Source organism: Ambystoma mexicanum, chromosome 1p, assembly GCF_040938575.1.
Source record: "Ambystoma mexicanum isolate Mex_15411 chromosome 1p, UKY_AmexF1_1, whole genome shotgun sequence".
NCBI lineage: Eukaryota > Metazoa > Chordata > Amphibia > Caudata > Ambystomatidae > Ambystoma > Ambystoma mexicanum.
Window position 1 is genome coordinate 58,917,991 of NC_090921.1, and position 17,635 is coordinate 58,935,625.

Below are 17,635 nucleotides of genomic sequence, written 5' to 3' on the forward strand. Positions count from 1 at the left end.
GTGAGATGTTATAGTTGAGGTGAGGTTGGTGGGGTGAGGCAGTGAGTACATTTAGCATAGTGAATGCAGTGAGGTTGAAGTTAAGTTTGGGAGTTGTGCAGTAGGGGTGGAAGGAGCGAGGCCAGTAGTTGTAGGGTGGAGAGAGGTAATGTGGCATGGTAGTGTGGTCAACTAGGGGTGAGTGTTTACTGCGAGCTGGTGGGGTGACTGTGATATATTACTCAAATGAGGGGATAATCAGAGGTTGGGAGGGTAGGCTGAGGTGATTGTGCCAGGTAGAGTGAACCACATTGGTGAGTAGGAGGGTGCTGTTACTGATTGGTGAGGTGGTGAGTTTGGAAATAGGTGGCTGAATAAGGTTTGGGGATGGCGAATGTAGGTGATGGGGATCAGGTGGCGTGTGTTATGGCTTGATGATGTTTTTTGGTTGAGGGTGAAATGAGGCATTGATAAAGTTGGATGGGTGGTGTGTGTTTTTGTTGGTTGATTAGGTGAAATAAGGGAAATAATGAGGGTAGGTAAGATAGTAGAGTGAATTTGAGGGTAATGTGGTGTTGGAGTGTGTGAGGTGGGGCTGGTTGTGCAGGATTAGGTAGTGTGAGGCTGCTTGGGTAAGGGGTGACGTATAAGGTAGTCAGGTGATGGGTGCAAAAACAAAATGGTATGGTGTTGGGGGTTGATGCGGTGGTAGTGTGTGAACTGGGGGTGTGATGTTTTGTTGTTGAGGTGAGGTGGGACTGGTGGTCGAATAATAGAAGGTTTGGGTGGCTGGTGTTCATGTTTGGTGTAGGGTGTGGGGTGGGTTGGTGGTACAATGCTGGGTGTGGGTGCAGTGGCATGTTCAGGGTATGTATTAGGAGATGAGTGGTGGTGTGTGCTTGCTATCATGTGGACTTAGTTGGTTTATGGTGCGATGAGTGAGGGTGGGTGAGTTGCTAACGCTGAGCAAAGTGAATTACTGGGCTGTGTAAACAGGTAGGAGGTTGAGATCATGGCTGATGTAGGGTGAGCTGAGGTAGTAGTAGTAGTAGTAGTTTGTCATTTATATAGTGCCTTTATCCCATTAGTATGGCCTCAAGGCGCTTGTGCCAGATCACCCTTGGGAACCAAAATCCAGGTATGTGAAAGATTGCCAGACAAAGGATTAGAATGTCGGTGTGCATGTGGCCAAGATAACATTTTGTGTGGGATGGCCAAGGCCTAATAAGCTACCCATGTTGTGTGGGTGGGCGGGTCTGCCTCCAGCTGGTATACCAAAGTGGTGAGTAAATACAAACCATTTGTCACTGCTGAGCTTTGCATTGGATGTATTCCTGTGATCATATCATCCGGTCTTCTCTGAATGTATACTTTACTTTGCTCTGGACATGTGGATTTTGGGCCACGACAGTGTCAGGGCCTTGGTGTTGTGAGGTGAGCGTGATATGGGACGAGATCTTCAAGTTGCAGGAGGAAATAGCCAGGCTTTGAGGGCCCTTCTGAAGGAGAAGTAGTCATCATCACGGAGTATGCTAAGAGAGAGGGTGCTCCAGAGGAAGGCAGCTTGGACAGAAAAGGAGGATCCTCCCACTCTGGTAGAGTTGAAGGGGGATAACCAGGAGGAGTAGAGAGCCTGATCTGAGGTTTCTGGTGGGTCGGTACCATGTGAGTTTGAGTTGTGAAATTCAGGGCCTGTCTTGTGGAGGTCATGGTGTGTGATATACAAGGCTTTGACGGTTGCCCGTCGTCTGATGGGAAGCCAGGGGCGCACTCCAAGGGCAGGAGTGATGTGTGCTCTGAGCTGGTGGGCATTGTTGGGGTATGTGCTGAGGTGATTGTGTTAGGTTGAGTGAAACTAATTGGTAAGGTGGGTGGGTGCTGTTAGTGATTGGTGGGGTGAGGTGGTGAGTTTGGAATGAGGGGATTGGTGAAGTTATGGGGATGAGGTAATGAGGTGGTGTGTGTGGTGGCTTCATGAGGTTTTGTGGTTGAGAGGAGGAAGGGTTGGGGTGAAATGAGGTAGTGATAATGTTGTGTGGGTGGTGTGAGTTTTTGCAGGTCGGTGAAGTGAAATGATGAGGGTGGGTAAGATAGTGGAGTGAAGTTGAGGGTCAGTTGTTGTTTTTAGAGTGGGTGAGGAGGGGCTGGTTGTGTGGGATGAGGTAGTGTGAGTATGCTTGATTGAGACTGAGGCATCCCAAAAGGGTTCAGAAACATAGTGGTGTGGTTTTTGGGATTGATTGGGTGATAGTGTGTGAAATGGTGGTGTGATGTTTTGTAGTTGAGCTGGGAGTAGTGGTGGGATACGGGAAAGGTTGGGTGATGTGCATGAGTGAGCAAAGGTGTAGGGGTGATTTGGTGGTCTGGTGTGGGTGCAGTGGCATGTTCAGAGTGTGTGTGGGGGTGACATGGTCGGGGTGGTTGATATCATGCTGTCTTAGTTGGTTTATGGTGGAATGAGAGAGGGTTGGGTATGGTGTGGGTGAAGTGAGAAACTGGGCTGTGTAAACAGGTAGGAGGTTTGGATGATTGCTGATGTATGGTGAGCCGAGGTGGTGGGTTCTGTTGGGGAATGTTTTGGGTGATATCAGATTGGGGTGGGAGATGAAGTATTTGGGTGCAGTTTGGGGAGTGGGTAATGTAATGAAGTGATGGTATGAGGTTGGGTAAGGAAGTTAGTGGGGTGAGATGATAAAGTTGAAATGAGATCAGTGGAGTGAGATATTGAGTGAAGTTGGGTTGGTGAGGTGAGGTGGTAATGTGGGAGGTGAGTGGAGGGGTGACGTGAGGAGGGGCGGTGAGGCTAGTGCTAGTGGTATGGTGCACAGATGGCGCAGTGGCAAAAGAAAGCGGGTTGAGGTGAAGTGATGGGGTGATGTGGGGTTGGGTTGAGCACTTGAGTGAAGTGGTGGTGTGAAGTCACGGGTGGCAACATGAGGTGTGTTTGCAAGCAGAAGACAGGATGGGTGAGATGGGACATTTGCTGGCAGTGGGTGGGTTCTGGTGGTGGAATAGGAAATGAGGTGAAGGGGTAAGTAAACAGGGTGGTTTCAGTTGGGGTAAAATGGTCGTTGAGGTTGTAGATTTATTGTGTTTTGGGGTGTGATTGGACAGGGCCGTTTTATTTATTTATTTAGCATTTATAGCACTGTGCCAAATCCTCGGGCATCAGGGCGCTAGCTACAGTAGCAGTGAACTGACATTTTTAAAGTGCAAGCCCACGTATACAGGTTACAGCATACAAGCGGTTTGTGGAGAGCATAATCTGGCAAAGGCACGCCTCATGGTACGTGGGGCTACATCAGGTATACAGATGCCCAGACAGCAAAATCCCATTCATTATGGGAAAATAAGGCAGGGAGGATGAGCTTTCTCGACACATGCCACTATACTTTGGAACAGGCTAGCCCTCATCTTGAGAAAAAAACAAATCTCACATTTCCAGCTTGTCTTGGTCTTTCATTGCTGTCACCTTTCTATTGCACCAATGTGCCTTTCAGTAAACCTCTGCGCTTTATAAAACCACATTAGCATTACAACATAACATAACATTAGGTGGGTGGTGTGGTAAGGGTGATGGGGTGAGGGGAGGTGGTGGAGTGAGGCACTGGTGTTTTGTAGGTCTGGTGGCTGAAAGAGCGAGTGATGTGAAGTTGAGGTTGTGGTGGTGTGGCAGGGAGGATGGCTGAGGGTGTGGGTAGGTTCAGTGGATGGAGTAAGGTGGTGGTGTGAGGTTCAGGGGTGGTGTGAATGAGTTATGGTTAGGTGGTGGCATAAAGATGTGATGTGGGAGAGGAGGTGGGATGATGTTGGGTAAATTGAGGTGAAGTTATGGTTTTGGGGTAGATGGGATGAGGTGCTGATGTGTGAGGTGATTAGTGATGTTTTATGGTTGAGATGATGAGGTTGAAGGTGTGTAGGGTGAGGTGGGAATGGGTGTGGTGGACGGGTAATGGGAGTGGGTTACTTGATTGGCTGGAGGAGTGTGGTTATTGTTGTGGTGTCATGGATGTGTTATGCTGAGGTGGTGGAAGAGGAGTTGTGGGCTGAGGAAGTAAGGTTGGGTGAAGTGGTGAGTTGTGGGAGCAGACAGCAGTGGTGGTATGAGAATGGCAGGATTGGATGTGTGCAGTGAGGTGGTGTGTGGTTGGGTGAAGTAAAGTAGTAGGTGTGTTAGGAATGGGTGAGGGGCATGTTTGGGAGTGGGTGGCCAATGTGGTGAGCTGAAGATTGATAGATGAGGTGGTGGAGTGAAGGTGGTGGGGATAGAGAGAAGTGGTGGGGGTTCAATATGGAGTTGAAGGTTGGGTAGGTGTGGTGGCAGGGTCTGGTTTTATAAGTAGGTAAAGTGGTCTTGTGTATGGCCCTTCTGCCACTTGTTTACCTCGCAGCACATGGCTCTGCAGGAAAAGAGGGAGGGACTGTAAGCGGGATAACTGGAGAGGCAGATGGGAAACCTGTGGTGTTGATGGGTGTGTGTTAGAGGTACCCGGGTCCTGTGTGCCTTTGTGCTTCTATGGAGTAGGTGGAGATCCTCTGCAATATGTTATCCAGAAGGGGAGAGCTGGTAAAGAAAGAACATACAACAACATCCCACATGAATATGATTTAGGGGGCGGCGGTTTGAAACACGCGCATTTTCAGAGACAGGAAAAAGGTGGAAGAAAGAAGAAAGAGTGCTAAAAGCCCGGACTGGAGCAAGCGGATCCTGGAGCCAATGGACAGCTCCGTGGTTAGAGAGGAACCCCCACCTATGTGAGACACAGGAAAGCCCGGATTTTCAATGTTAAACATTGCCAGAGATTTCCCGTGTGAAATGGAAATTAAACTCTTGAGAGTGGTGCACCTGTTCAGAGAAAGGACTGGCCTGGAAGGAGAGTCCAGTGCCCTTGGTGGGTTTGCACAGCTGGGGTTAACTCGCCTCCTAGGGTCACACTGATCTAACATGTGACTGACTCTGCCCCATCTCTGCCTTCCTTTCAGAGGCACCCCCCAACCTCCTCTTTCGCCCAAATCTGTTAGACTGTTGAAAGAGGGGGATCCTGGGAATCTGGGATATAAATCCTGAACCTAGGGGGACCCCATCTCAGAGGGACACAGAGTCCCCGTCCTGGGCTTTCCTTTTACAACCCATGTTGGTATTGGGTTAGAACGTATAGTTTGTTCCATTGACGTTAACTAAGACTACAGAACCCAGAATGCATTTGTTAAATGGCTGCGCAGGCTGAATAATGCATGTCCCTGGCAGTGTCTGGTCACCCTACCTGTCCATCTTGGAAGAGGTAAGTCAATTCAGAGGTAACTCTCTTACCAACAATCAGCGCCATCAGGCAGAGGAACGGGGCTGCGCTCTTCATGGTGAGAAGCTTCTGGATTTCTGTGTGAATCCCTCTCCCCTCTCGTTCTAGCACACTGATCCGCGAGCTCAGTTCCTTAAAGTAACGCCCAACCAATGAAAATCATTCCTTGTGATGAGCTGGTCAACTGGACCAATCACTGTGGAGTATTCCCACATTATAGTGTTTGACTTTTCATTCTGGAAAATTCCCTTCATTTCTTTCCAAACTAGCTTGGCTGGAGCCCAACATATGCTCAGAAAAGCAAACAAGATGTATGCTTTAAGGACAGGTGCTACGCAAGACTGTATGTAGTAACTCTGTGGGAGACTACACCAGCCTTGTCCTCTTGGTGTTAGGTAACCCACCTATGGGTGTAGGCCTGTACTACACAAGTTGGTGGAGTGACCAAGCAGCCAGACATATCTCAAGAGGGGTAAATGTGAGCTGTAGAGCTGTAACACCGAGATTCACAATTACAAGTATTCATATAAGACTTTTTACACTTGATGCAATACTGAGGTTGTGGAAAAGGAAAAGGTTGGGGAAGGAAAAAGGTTAACAGGTTCTCGGAGCAGGTGAATACTTTGCAATCTCCCAATGAAGTCTAGGCTAGACCTTTCCCAGCCATGCAAGTTACACTTATGCACCACCTAGGAGGGGCAGTTAAAACCAAAGTCAATGGGTCAGAAGAGAGCTAGGACAGACAGAGTCACTTTGCACAGTGTCTATGGAGCTGAGGCACTTCTGTAGATAGCGCAAAAGTCTTGCACAATGTTTTCAGAGAGTTTGTAGAACAGGAATCACTGTAGGGCCGCAGGCTGTTGGGTTTGTGAAGTGGAAAGCTGCAAACAACTCTGCAGAAAAATAGCTACTGCAAGTCTCCAGTGATCACAAACAAGCTACAGACCAAAAATGTAAGTACCCCTTCAGTCATGACAGTACCTTAAGTTAGAAGAAGAATGGTCCAGCTGGCTTCTGTTCAGGTTGCAGCTCTGCAGGTCCTGGGATCCTGGGCCTCAGTCATGGGGACAAGAGGGAGGACGTCTGGAGGACTCCTGCACTGCGGTTCGATGGTCGGAGGCGGACATGGGCTCTTTCCAAATCAGCAGCACTTTGCGGTTTCAGCTACCGGTCAATAACACCCCCGTGGTTCTTGGACACTTGATGGGCTCCCCTTGCTTCAGGGGTCTAGCACTCTGTTGAAGTGGCTCAGACTTGGGTAGTCCTGCTCCAGGAGGTCCTCAGGATCTTCCTGGAGCTCGGGTCCGGCTTAAAGACGATGCACTCGTTTCTGGGTTTCCTGACCCCTGGCACTCGGTTCCAACAGCATCAAGGAAGTACAGCCAGCAGGGAGAAGGGTCCCAGCAAAGTTCTTCTTTGGGATCAGTTGGTCCCACCAACCAAAGGGAAGAAGTCATCCGTTCCGGGCTTCTCTAGTTGATATGAAATTGGAGCTTCAGCACTGCAGCAGAGCTTCACCGGGCACTTCAAAGGTCCAGTAGGGTACAGCAAGCTTCTCTTCCAGTTTCATTCATCGGATGTTTCTTCCAGTGGTCAACTCTGGCTTCTGTTCAAGAGACTTCGCCTTTTATACAGGTTTCTCCCATTCATGCACAGCCTGTCACTCACACAGCAGGGTGTCTATCCTCCAAAGACAGCCAGCCAGCCAGCCAATCAGCACTGGGTGCATTCAGGTAACCAAGGAGACTAAGGGCAGGGATTTTCAGGCACCTCCCTCACTTCCTGCCCTGACAGACGCACTGGAGCCAGAGGCGGGTTTCAGGACTGAAGCCCACCAAAGGCAAAATGAACAAAAGGCTCAAGTCTGCTTCGACGCACAGAGTAAAACCCGAGAAAGATCTCACTAGCAAGAAATGGCAAAAAAAGAAGACCGGGCCATTTTGACAAAATGGGCACCCATGGGTGCAATACTGCAGCTGAGGATTCAGCCTGCGGTAAAAACGCACAATGGTAGGAAAATGAAACCACTGCCACTAGCCATTAAATGTAGTGAGGGTAACATAACATTGTTTACATGAATACGTACAAAAAGGGGATACTAATTAACCCCCCAGTACTTCCACATAAAATGGCGTGTACTGGATATACAGAGAGAAAAAGGTAAGTATAGTAAATTTCACTTTACTAATCTTGGGAAAAGTAGTTTCTCCAAGAGAAGGTATTTATACCTTGTGAGAAATCCAAAGGACTTCTCTGTGACACTGCACTGAAGGTGCTGTGTGTCACAATACAAAAGGTGATGCCTATGGCGTTTGTCAGACTCCAAAATCACAGAAACACAGAGTCCAAATTAGATCAAAAATACATGAGAGAGTTAGAAAAGGGTGTCACTCTCTCCAGGACAAAAACTAAACGTCCTAAGGTCCAGCAAGAGAGCTGGGGGTCTAATTATCACAGAAATGAGAATGCTCCCAAACAGGAACCATTGTCTTATATAATGCAAGAGTACCTGGATGCAGCACTTAATTCATGAGGCCCATCATATGCAACCTCTGGCCCCAATGTGAGTCATTCAAGGGGCCCAGCAGATGCATGCTCTGGCCCCAATGTGAGTCATTCAAGAGGCCCTGCACATGCATGCTCTGGCCCCAATGCGTGTCATTCAAGAGGCCCTGCACATGCATGCTCTGGCCCCAATGCGTGTCATTCAGGAGGCCCTGCACATGCAACCTCTGGCCCCAATGTGTGTCATTCAAGAGGCCCTGCAGATGCATGCTCTGGCCCCAATGTGAGCCATTCAAGAAGCCCTGCACATGCAACCTCTGGCCCCAATGCGTGTCATTCAAGAGGCCCTGCACATGCAACCTCTGGCCCCAATGTGTGTCATTCAAGAGGCCCTGCAGATGCATGCTCTGGCCCCAATGTGAGCCATTCAAGAAGCCCTGCACATGCAACCTCTGGCCCCAATGCGTGTCATTCAAGAGGCCCTGCACATGCAACCTCTGGCCCCAATGTGTGTCATTCAAGAGGCCCTGCACATGCAACCTCTGGCCCCAATGTGTGTCATTCAAGAGGCCCTGCAGATGCATGCTCTGGCCCCAATGTGAGCCATTCAAGAAGCCCTGCACATGCAACCTCTGGCCCCAATGCGTGTCATTCAAGAGGCCCTGCACATGCATGCTTGGACCCTCTGGCCCCAATGGTGTCATTCAAGAGGCCCTGCACATGCAAGCTCTGCCCCCTCTGGCCCCAATGTGTGTCATTCAAGAGGGCCTGCACATGCAACCTCTGGCCCCAATGCGTGTCATTCAAGAGGCCCTGCACATGCAACCTCTGGCCCCAATGTGTGTCATTCAAGAGGCCCTGCAGATGCATGCTCTGGCCCCAATGTGAGCCATTCAAGAAGCCCTGCACATGCAACCTCTGGCCCCAATGCGTGTCATTCAAGAGGCCCTGCACATGCATGCTTGGACCCTCTGGCCCCAATGGTGTCATTCAAGAGGCCCTGCACATGCAAGCTCTGCCCCCTCTGGCCCCAATGTGTGTCATTCAAGAGGGCCTGCACATGCAAGCTCTGGCCCCAATGTGTGCCATTCAAGAGGCCCTGCACATTAATGGTTTGGCCCCAATGTGTGTCATTCAAGAGGCCCAGCAGATGCATGCTCTGGCCCCAATGTGAGTCATTCAAGGGGCCCAGCAGATGCAACCTCTGGCCCCAATGCGTGTCATTCAAGAGGCCCTGCACATGCATGCTTGGACCCTCTGGTCCCAATGGTGTCATTCAAGAGGCCCTGCGCATGCAAGATCTGGTCCCAATGTGAGTCATTCAAGAGGCCCTGCAGATGCATGCTCCGGTCCCAATGCACGTTATTTAAGAGGCCCTGCACATGAATGCTTTGGCCCCAATATGAGTCATTCACGAGGCCCTGCACATGAATGCTTTGGTCCCAATGTGTGTCATTCAAGAAGGCCCTGCACATGCAAGCTCTGCCCCCTCCGGCCCCGATGTGTGCCATTCAAGAAGCCCTGCACATGCAAGCTCTGGCCCCAATGTGTGTCATTCAAGATTCCCTACACATGAATGCTTTGGCCCCAATGTGTGTCATTCAAGAGGCCCTGCACATGAATGCTTTGGCCCCAATGTGTGTCATTCAAGAAGGCCCTGCACATGCAAGCTCTGCCCCCTCTGGCCCCAATGTGTGTCATTCAAGAGGGCCTGCACATGCAAGCTCTGGCCCCAATGTGTGCCATTCAAGAGGCCCTGCACATTAATGGTTTGGCCCCAATGTGTGTCATTCAAGAAGGCCCTGCACATGCAAGCTCTGGCCCCAATATGTGTCATTCAAGAGGCCCTGCACATGCAAACTCTTGCCCCAATGTGTGTCATTCATGAGTCCCCGCACATGCAAGCTCTGGCCCCAATGTGTGTCATTCATGAGGCCCTGCACATGCATGCTCTGGCCCCTCTGCCCCCAATATTCGTCATACAAGAAGGCCCTGCACATGCAAGCTCTGGCCCCAATACGTGTCATTGAAGAGGCCCTGCACATGCATGCTCTTATCCAAATGTTTGTCATTCATGAGGCCCTGCGCATGCATGATCTGGCCCCTCTGGCCCCAATATTCGTCATTCAAGAGGCCCTGTTCGTGCATGTTCTGGCCCCAATTTGTGTCATTCAAGAGGACCGGCACATGCATGCTCTGGCCCCAATGTGTGTCATTCAAGAGTACCGGCGCATGCATGCTCTGGCCCCAATGCAAATCACTCAGAAGGCCCTGCACATGCAAGCTCTGGCCCCAATGCGTGCTGGTGTTGAGGGTTTGAAGTCAGCTCATACTCGCTCAGTCACATGTCATTTCCAGAGCATCAGGGGCCAGATCGTAAAACAGAATTCGATGTAATTTGCTGACAAACTCTGAAAGATCTAGGCTATAACATCCTGTATTGGTCATACTAATATGATATGCTCATGGCCTTTCAAGGGCACGCATGCGATGACCTGTTCAAAAACATATGTGCTGTACCAATTTAGCATGTGGGTTTTTAGTCAGTCCAATACATTATATTGAAACCTGGATTTTTAATACTGATTTTCACTTGGCTGACATATCTGATCATTGAAAACCTGTACTTCGCCCTGGCTTCACAGTGGCTGGCCATGAGTTATCATGGTTAGTCCATCTTACTTTCTGCCTTCATGCATGGGTTCACCATTAATGGCCATGGCTTCATGGTCTGTTCATGATACCACAGTCACCTGTGATTTCCCCAGGTTGGCCACTAATGGCAATGTTTCTCTCTGGCATCTCTTTGGTTGCTCATGGATGAATGAATACATGTATTGATCAGATTTCTCCATTAACATACATCATTAAATACATCATAACAGAAACACATTGAACAAGATTTAAAATCAATTAAAAATACAATGTTAAAAGAAAAGTACACCCCACTACAATTTAAAGCTGAACCTTTGTTCGGTCGTCTTATCAGAGCCAAGTACCCAAATTAAAAATTAAATCAAGATCCGGACAAAATCAAATACAATATTGCTTTACAGTCCCTTCGATAGTTTTCCAAAAAGAAGTGGGTTAGCAGATCTATTCACTAATCCAAGTTCCACCTACATATTATGCAGAAAATGCATAAGCGCCTCCTTTTCTTTTAGCCCACACACGGGTCTGCCAATCCCTTTTTGGTGAGGGCTCTTAGTGGTAACATGTTTAAATGCACTAGTAAAATAGAGCACTACAATTGGGAGAGGGGATACGACATACAATACCCCCCTCTCAATAGTGGCATACAGGTTCAAAGAACTTAAAACCTGAATCACATTCTGTTCCTGGGCCTGGTCTCTGCTAGGTATCCCCTTTTTGACCGTTGATTTTAGATCTGTCAGGCTCAGGTCTCTTGCTGAGTTCAGGGACTCAATCCCCGCTGTCATCAGTATGTTAAGACCCTCCTGCAAACACTTGAACTTTAAACAGATACCTGAGCCTGCCATCGCTGATAACAGGTACTGAATATTATCGTTTCTCAGAACCTTTGAACAATCGGCACTGTGTCTCAGTTTAGCCTGGGTGACAACCCTGGTGATCACCAACTTCAAATGCAGGGCGCAGTTTGGGGTTTCCAATAGGAGACCTGTCAGCCTTTTCATAATCTCATTTTGGGCAAGATCCACTTTCTCACAATTAGAACTCCCCCAAATGTCACTACCATAGAGAAGCATACTTCCCACCCTGCACTTGTACACCTCCATAGCTTTGCCCAACATGCGCCCACCACATTTATTTAACCTGGACCTGGCCTTCAGACATACCAAGTCTGAATGCTTGGCCCACTTCCCATTACTATCAGAGGTCAGTCCCAGATAACAGGATGAATCCACGACCTCGATTTTCTCACCATTAAGATATCATGAACAGTCAACCCTTTTCCTGCCCCTGCTAAAAATGACAATCTTTGTTTTGTCCCTATTCACGGTGAACTTATTAGCTTTAAAATAATCAGCGGTGGTTGCTCATGCATGATCAGGATTTTTAACACCGGTACAGTGCCTGTGGTTTCTCCGTGGCTGGCAACAGACAACACTGATTAATCACTTGTATTTACCACCGTTCTCTGTTGTTCCTCTGTGGCTGGCCAAGGATGAGTCTGCTTAGTCACAGATATTTACCACTTTTCTCCACCGTTTCTTTGTGGCTGGCCACAGAGGACACTGATTAATCACTTATATATACAACCATTCTCTGTGGTTTCTCAGTGGCTGGTCACCCAGTACCCTGGTTAATAACTTATATTTACCACCATTCTCTACTGTTCCTCTGTGGCAGGCCAAGGATGAGTCTGCTTAGTCACTGATATTTACCACCGTTCTCCGCTGTTTCTCAGTGGCTGGACACAGATGACACAGGTTCATCACTGATATTTACCACCGTTGTCCACTGTTTCTCAGTGGCTGGACACAGATGACACTAGTTCATCACTGATATTTACCACCATTGTCCATTGTTTCTCAGTGGCTGGACACAGATGACACTAGTTCATCACTGATATTTACCACCATTCTCCGCTGTTTCTCAGTGGCTGGACACAGATGACACTAGTTCATCACTGATATTTACCACCGTTCTCCGCTGTTTCTCAGTGGCTGGACACAGATGACACTAGTTCATCACTGATATTTACCACCATTCTCCGCTGTTTCTCAGTGGCTGGACACAGATGACACTAGTTCATCACTGATATTTACCACCGTTCTCCGCTGTTTCTCAGTGGCTGGACACAGATGACACTAGTTCATCACTAATATTTACCACCGTTCTCCGCTGTTTCTCAGTGGCTGGACACAGATGACACTAGTTCATCACTAATATTTACCACCGTTCTCCGCTGTTTCTCAGTGGCTGGACACAGATGACACTAGTTCATCACTGATATTTACCACCATTCTCCGCTGTTTCTCAGTGGCTGGACACAGATGACACTAGTTCATCACTGATATTTACCACCGTTCTCCGCTGTTTCTCAGTGGCTGGACACAGATGACACTAGTTCATCACTGATATTTACCACCATTCTCCGCTGTTTCTCAGTGGCTGGACACAGATGACACTAGTTCATCACTGATATTTACCACCGTTCTCCGCTGTTTCTCAGTGGCTGGACACAGATGACACTAGTTCATCACTGATATTTACCACCGTTCTTCGCTCTTTCTCAGTGGCTGGACACAGATGACACTAGTTCATCACTAATATTTACCACTGTTCTCCACCGGTCCTCTGTGGCTGGCCAAGGTTAGGTCTGTTTATTCACTGACATTTGCCACTGTTCTCTGTGGTTTCACTGTCATCGCTCTGGGATCCATGTTACCCATTGTTTTACTGTGGAGGCCATGACTGACCATGCTTCAGCCATGACAGTTACCATGGTTATGCATGGTTTATCCGCTGCTGACCTTGGATGATATTTCTTGTGGTTTTAATAAGGGCATTTCTTTACTTAAAAAGAAGCAGTTGCCAGGCACTTGTTCGGCATAATTAGGGATTACATTATTTAATATTATTATGCATTACATCTGTACGGTACTAGAGAGCAGCACTGAACATTTCGATTTGTTTTATTGCCTGAAATGGTGAATACATCACACATATGGCCACTATTTCTGGTCCCACAACATGGCTGATACACGTCCGACACGGCGTGCAAAGCGTTGTCTTTTGTTTTAGTGCTGGGCGCCTCTTGATCGTTGTTGGAGTCTCCTGGGAATGCACGTGTGTGCATGTTCTGGCCAGGAGGTGCACAGGTGTCTCTAGCTGCAGGCTGGCTCATGCAGGCTGAAGCGTGCACCATTGCTAGAGCCTTCATGAAGCGGGCGTTAGAGCGCTTGCTTGCAGGAGCTGTGGGCTTGATCCTCCCCACCGAACACCTCTTGTTCATAATCCCAGATAAACATGGGACCAGATGTTTGCTTTTGAAGACAACCCTAATAATCTTTGTGCATAAGACTGGACAGGAAAACCCTAAAATACCTGTCTCTATGGTGCTTCTGGCATTCAATAGGGTAGAAAAGAATGGCCGCCTCCCAGTGAATGCTGATTTACTATAAATGCACAAGCCGTAGTGTAGGTGAACTGTATAGCCCATAGTGTAGGCGAACTGCATAGCCTGTAGTGTAGGCGAACTGCATAGCCCATAGTGTAGGCCAAAAGCATAGCCCATAGTGTAGGCGAACTGCATAGCCCATATTGTAGGCAAACTGCATAACCCGTAGTGTAGGCGAAAAGCATAGCCTCTAGTGTAGGCCAACTGCATAGCCCGTAGTGTAGGCAAACTGCATAGCCCATAGTGTAGGCAAACTGCACAGCCCGTAGTGTAGGGGAACTGCATAGCCTGTAGTGTAGGCAAACTGCATAGCCCATAGTGTAGGCCAAAACCATAGCCCATAGTGTAGGTGAACTGCATAGCCCGTGGTGTAGGCAAACTGCATAGCCCGTAGTGTAGGCGAACAGCATAGCCTCTAGTGTAGGCCAACTGCATAGCCTGTAGTGTAGGCAAACTGCATAGCCCATAGTGTAGGAAAACTGCATAGCCCATAGTGTAGGAAAACTGCATAGCCCATAGTGAAGGCAAACTGCATAGCCCGTAGTGTAGGCCAACTGCATAATAGCCCATAGCGTAGGCAAACTGCATAGCCCGTAGTGTAGGCAAACTGCATAGCCCGTAGTTTAGGTGAACTGCATAGCCCATAGTGTAGGTGAACTGCATAGCCCGTAGTGTAGGCAAACTGCATAGCCTGTAGAGTAGGCAAACTGCATAGCATATAGTGCAGATGAACTGCATAGCCTGTAGTGTAGGCGAACTGCATAGCCCGTAGTGTAGGCCAAAAGCATAGCCCATAGTGTAGGCAAACTGCATAGCCTGTAGTGTAGGTACACTGCATAGCCTGTAGTGTAGGTGAACTGCATAGCCCGTAGTGTAGGCAAACTGCATAGCCCATAGTGTAGGCAAACTGCATAGCCTCTAGTGTGGGCCAACTGCATAGCCCGTAGTGTAGGCAAACTGCATAGCCATAGTGTAGGCAAACTGCATATCCCATAGTGTAGGAAAACTGCATAGCCCATAGTGTAGGCAAACTGCATAGCCCATAGTGTAGGCAAACTGCATAGCCTGTAGTGCAGGCAAACTGCATAGCCTGTAGTGTAGGCCAACTGCATAGCCCGTAGTGTAGGCCAAAAGCATAGCCCATAGTGTAGGTGAACCGCATAGCCCATAGTGTAGGCAAACTGCATAGCCCATAGTGTAGGCAAACTGCATAGCCCGTAGTGTAGGTGAACTGCATAGCCTGTAGTGTAGGCAAACTGCATAGCCCGTAGTGTAGGCCAAAAGCATAGCCCATAGTGTAGGTGAACTGCATAGCCCGTAGTGTAGGCAAACTGCATAGCCCATAGTGTAGGCAAACTGCATAGCCTGTAGTGTAGGCGAACTGCATAGCCCATAGTGTAGGCCAACTGCATAGCCTGTATTGTGGGCCAACTGCATAGCCCGTAGTGTAGGCGAACTGCATAGACCGTAGTGTAGGCAAACTGCATAGCCCGTAGAGTAGGCAAACTGCATAGCCCATAGTGTAGGCCAACTGCATAGCCCATAGTGTAGGCAAACTGCATAGCCTGTAGTGTAGGTGAACTGCATAGCCCGTAGTGTAGGCCAACTGCATAGCCTGTATTGTGGGCCAACTGCATAGCCTGTAGTGTAGGCAAACTGCATAGCCCGTAGTGTAGGCAAACTGCATAGCCCATAGTGTAGGTGAACTGCATAGCCTGTAGTGTAGGCAAACTGCATAGCCCCTAGTGTAGGCAAACTGCATAGCCTGTAGTGTAGGTGAACTGGCTAAGCCCATAGTGTAGGCCAACTGCATAGCCCGTAGTGTAGGAAAACTGCATAGCCTGTAGTGTAGGTGAACTGGCTAAGTCCGTAGTGTAGGCAAACTGCATAGCCCGTAGTGTAGGCAAACTGCATAGCCTGTAGTGTAGGTGAACTGTCTAAGCCCATAGTGTAGGCCAACTGCATAGCCCGTAGTGTAGGAAAACTGCATAGCCTGTAGTGTAGGTGAACTGCATAGCCCGTAGTGTCGGCAAACTGCATAGCCCGTAGTGTAGTCAAACTGCATAGCCTGTAGTGTAGGCAAACTGGCTAAGCCCGTAGTGTAGGCCAACTGCATAGCTCGTAGTGTAGGCAAACTGCATAGCCCTTAGTGTAGGCGAACTGCATAGCCCGCCGTGTAGGCGAACTGCATAGCCTGTTGTTTAGGCGAACTGGCAAAGGCCTAACTCATGCATGTACATAGTTTGATTGTGCCTAGGCAACCAATACTCGAGTTGGGGCGGGGGTTGGCAAACCCAAGCAATGTAGTCACTTAAGTGACCAAAATAGTGCCTCTGTCACTCACAATGTCTGCATCTTTAAAAGTTCATCTACCAGAAGTGAAATGCTCCATTCCTTTGCTGTGTGCAAGGCATCCTCCCTATCCTTCACATTTTAGTGTGTGTGGTATGTCCTTTCTACTAGCACCTGTGCAACCAATGTCTTCATTTTTGTGTCTTTTCAGTACGCTCCTATAGTACACACATGATACTGCAGGTACTGGTGTCAGCGTATGTCAGCATATGCTCCTATATTATATGCATGTACAGCAGGTACTGTTGGTGGTGTATGCAGGCATATGCTCCTATATTATATGTATGATACAGCAGGCTCTGGTGGCGATGTATGTTGTCATATGTCGCTATAGTACAGGCATGATACAGCAGGTACTGGTGACGATGTATGTTGGCATATACCGCTATAGTATATACATGATACAGTAGGCACTGTTGGCGGTGTATGTTGGCCTATGTCCATATATTATATGCATGATACAGCAGGTATTGGTGTCATGCATGTTGGCATATGCCCCTATAGTATACGCATGACACCGTAGGTACTTGTGGCGGTGAATGCTGTCATACAACCCTATAGTACAAACATGGTATAGCAGGTACTGGTGTCAGTGTATGTTGGCATATGCCTATAGTATATGCATGATACAGCAGGTACTGTTGGCGGTGTATGTGGACATATGCCCCTATATTATATGCATGTACAGCACGTACTGGTGGTGATCTATGTTGGCATATGCCTCTATAGTATATGCATGATAAAGTAGGTACTTGTTGCAGTGTATGTTGGCCTACGCCCCTTTAGTACACACATGGTACAGCAGGTACTGGTGGCGGTGCATGTTGGCATATGCCCCTATATTATATGCATGGTACAGCAGGTACTTGTTGCAGTGTATGTTGGCATATATGCCTATAGTATACTCATGATACAGTAGGTACTTGTTGCAGTGTATGTTGGCTTACACACTACAGTACAGGCATGATACAGCAGGTACTGGTGGCGGTGCATGTTGGCATATGCCCCTATATTATATGCATGGTACAGCAGGTACTTGTTGCAGTGTATGTTGGCATATATGCCTATAGTATACTCATGATACAGTAGGTACTTGTTGCAGTGTATGTTGGCTTACACACTACAGTACAGGCATGATACAGCAGGTACTGGTGGCGGTGCATGTTGGCATTTCCTGGAGAATGAGTGCCGGAGACTGCCCTTGGGTGGTATCGGTGCGTGGTATAATTGAACATAACATAACCTTTCAATTTTTTATGTGGCTGTTAATTGTAAAGTGAGTCGAGGCCGTTACTACAGTAAATCAGTCACTCGCTTGCTCTGTCTTTACCTTCAGCACCTGCTCTCGAGTGCCACCCAGAACTAGCGCATCGAGATGCCACCCACTCCTCTC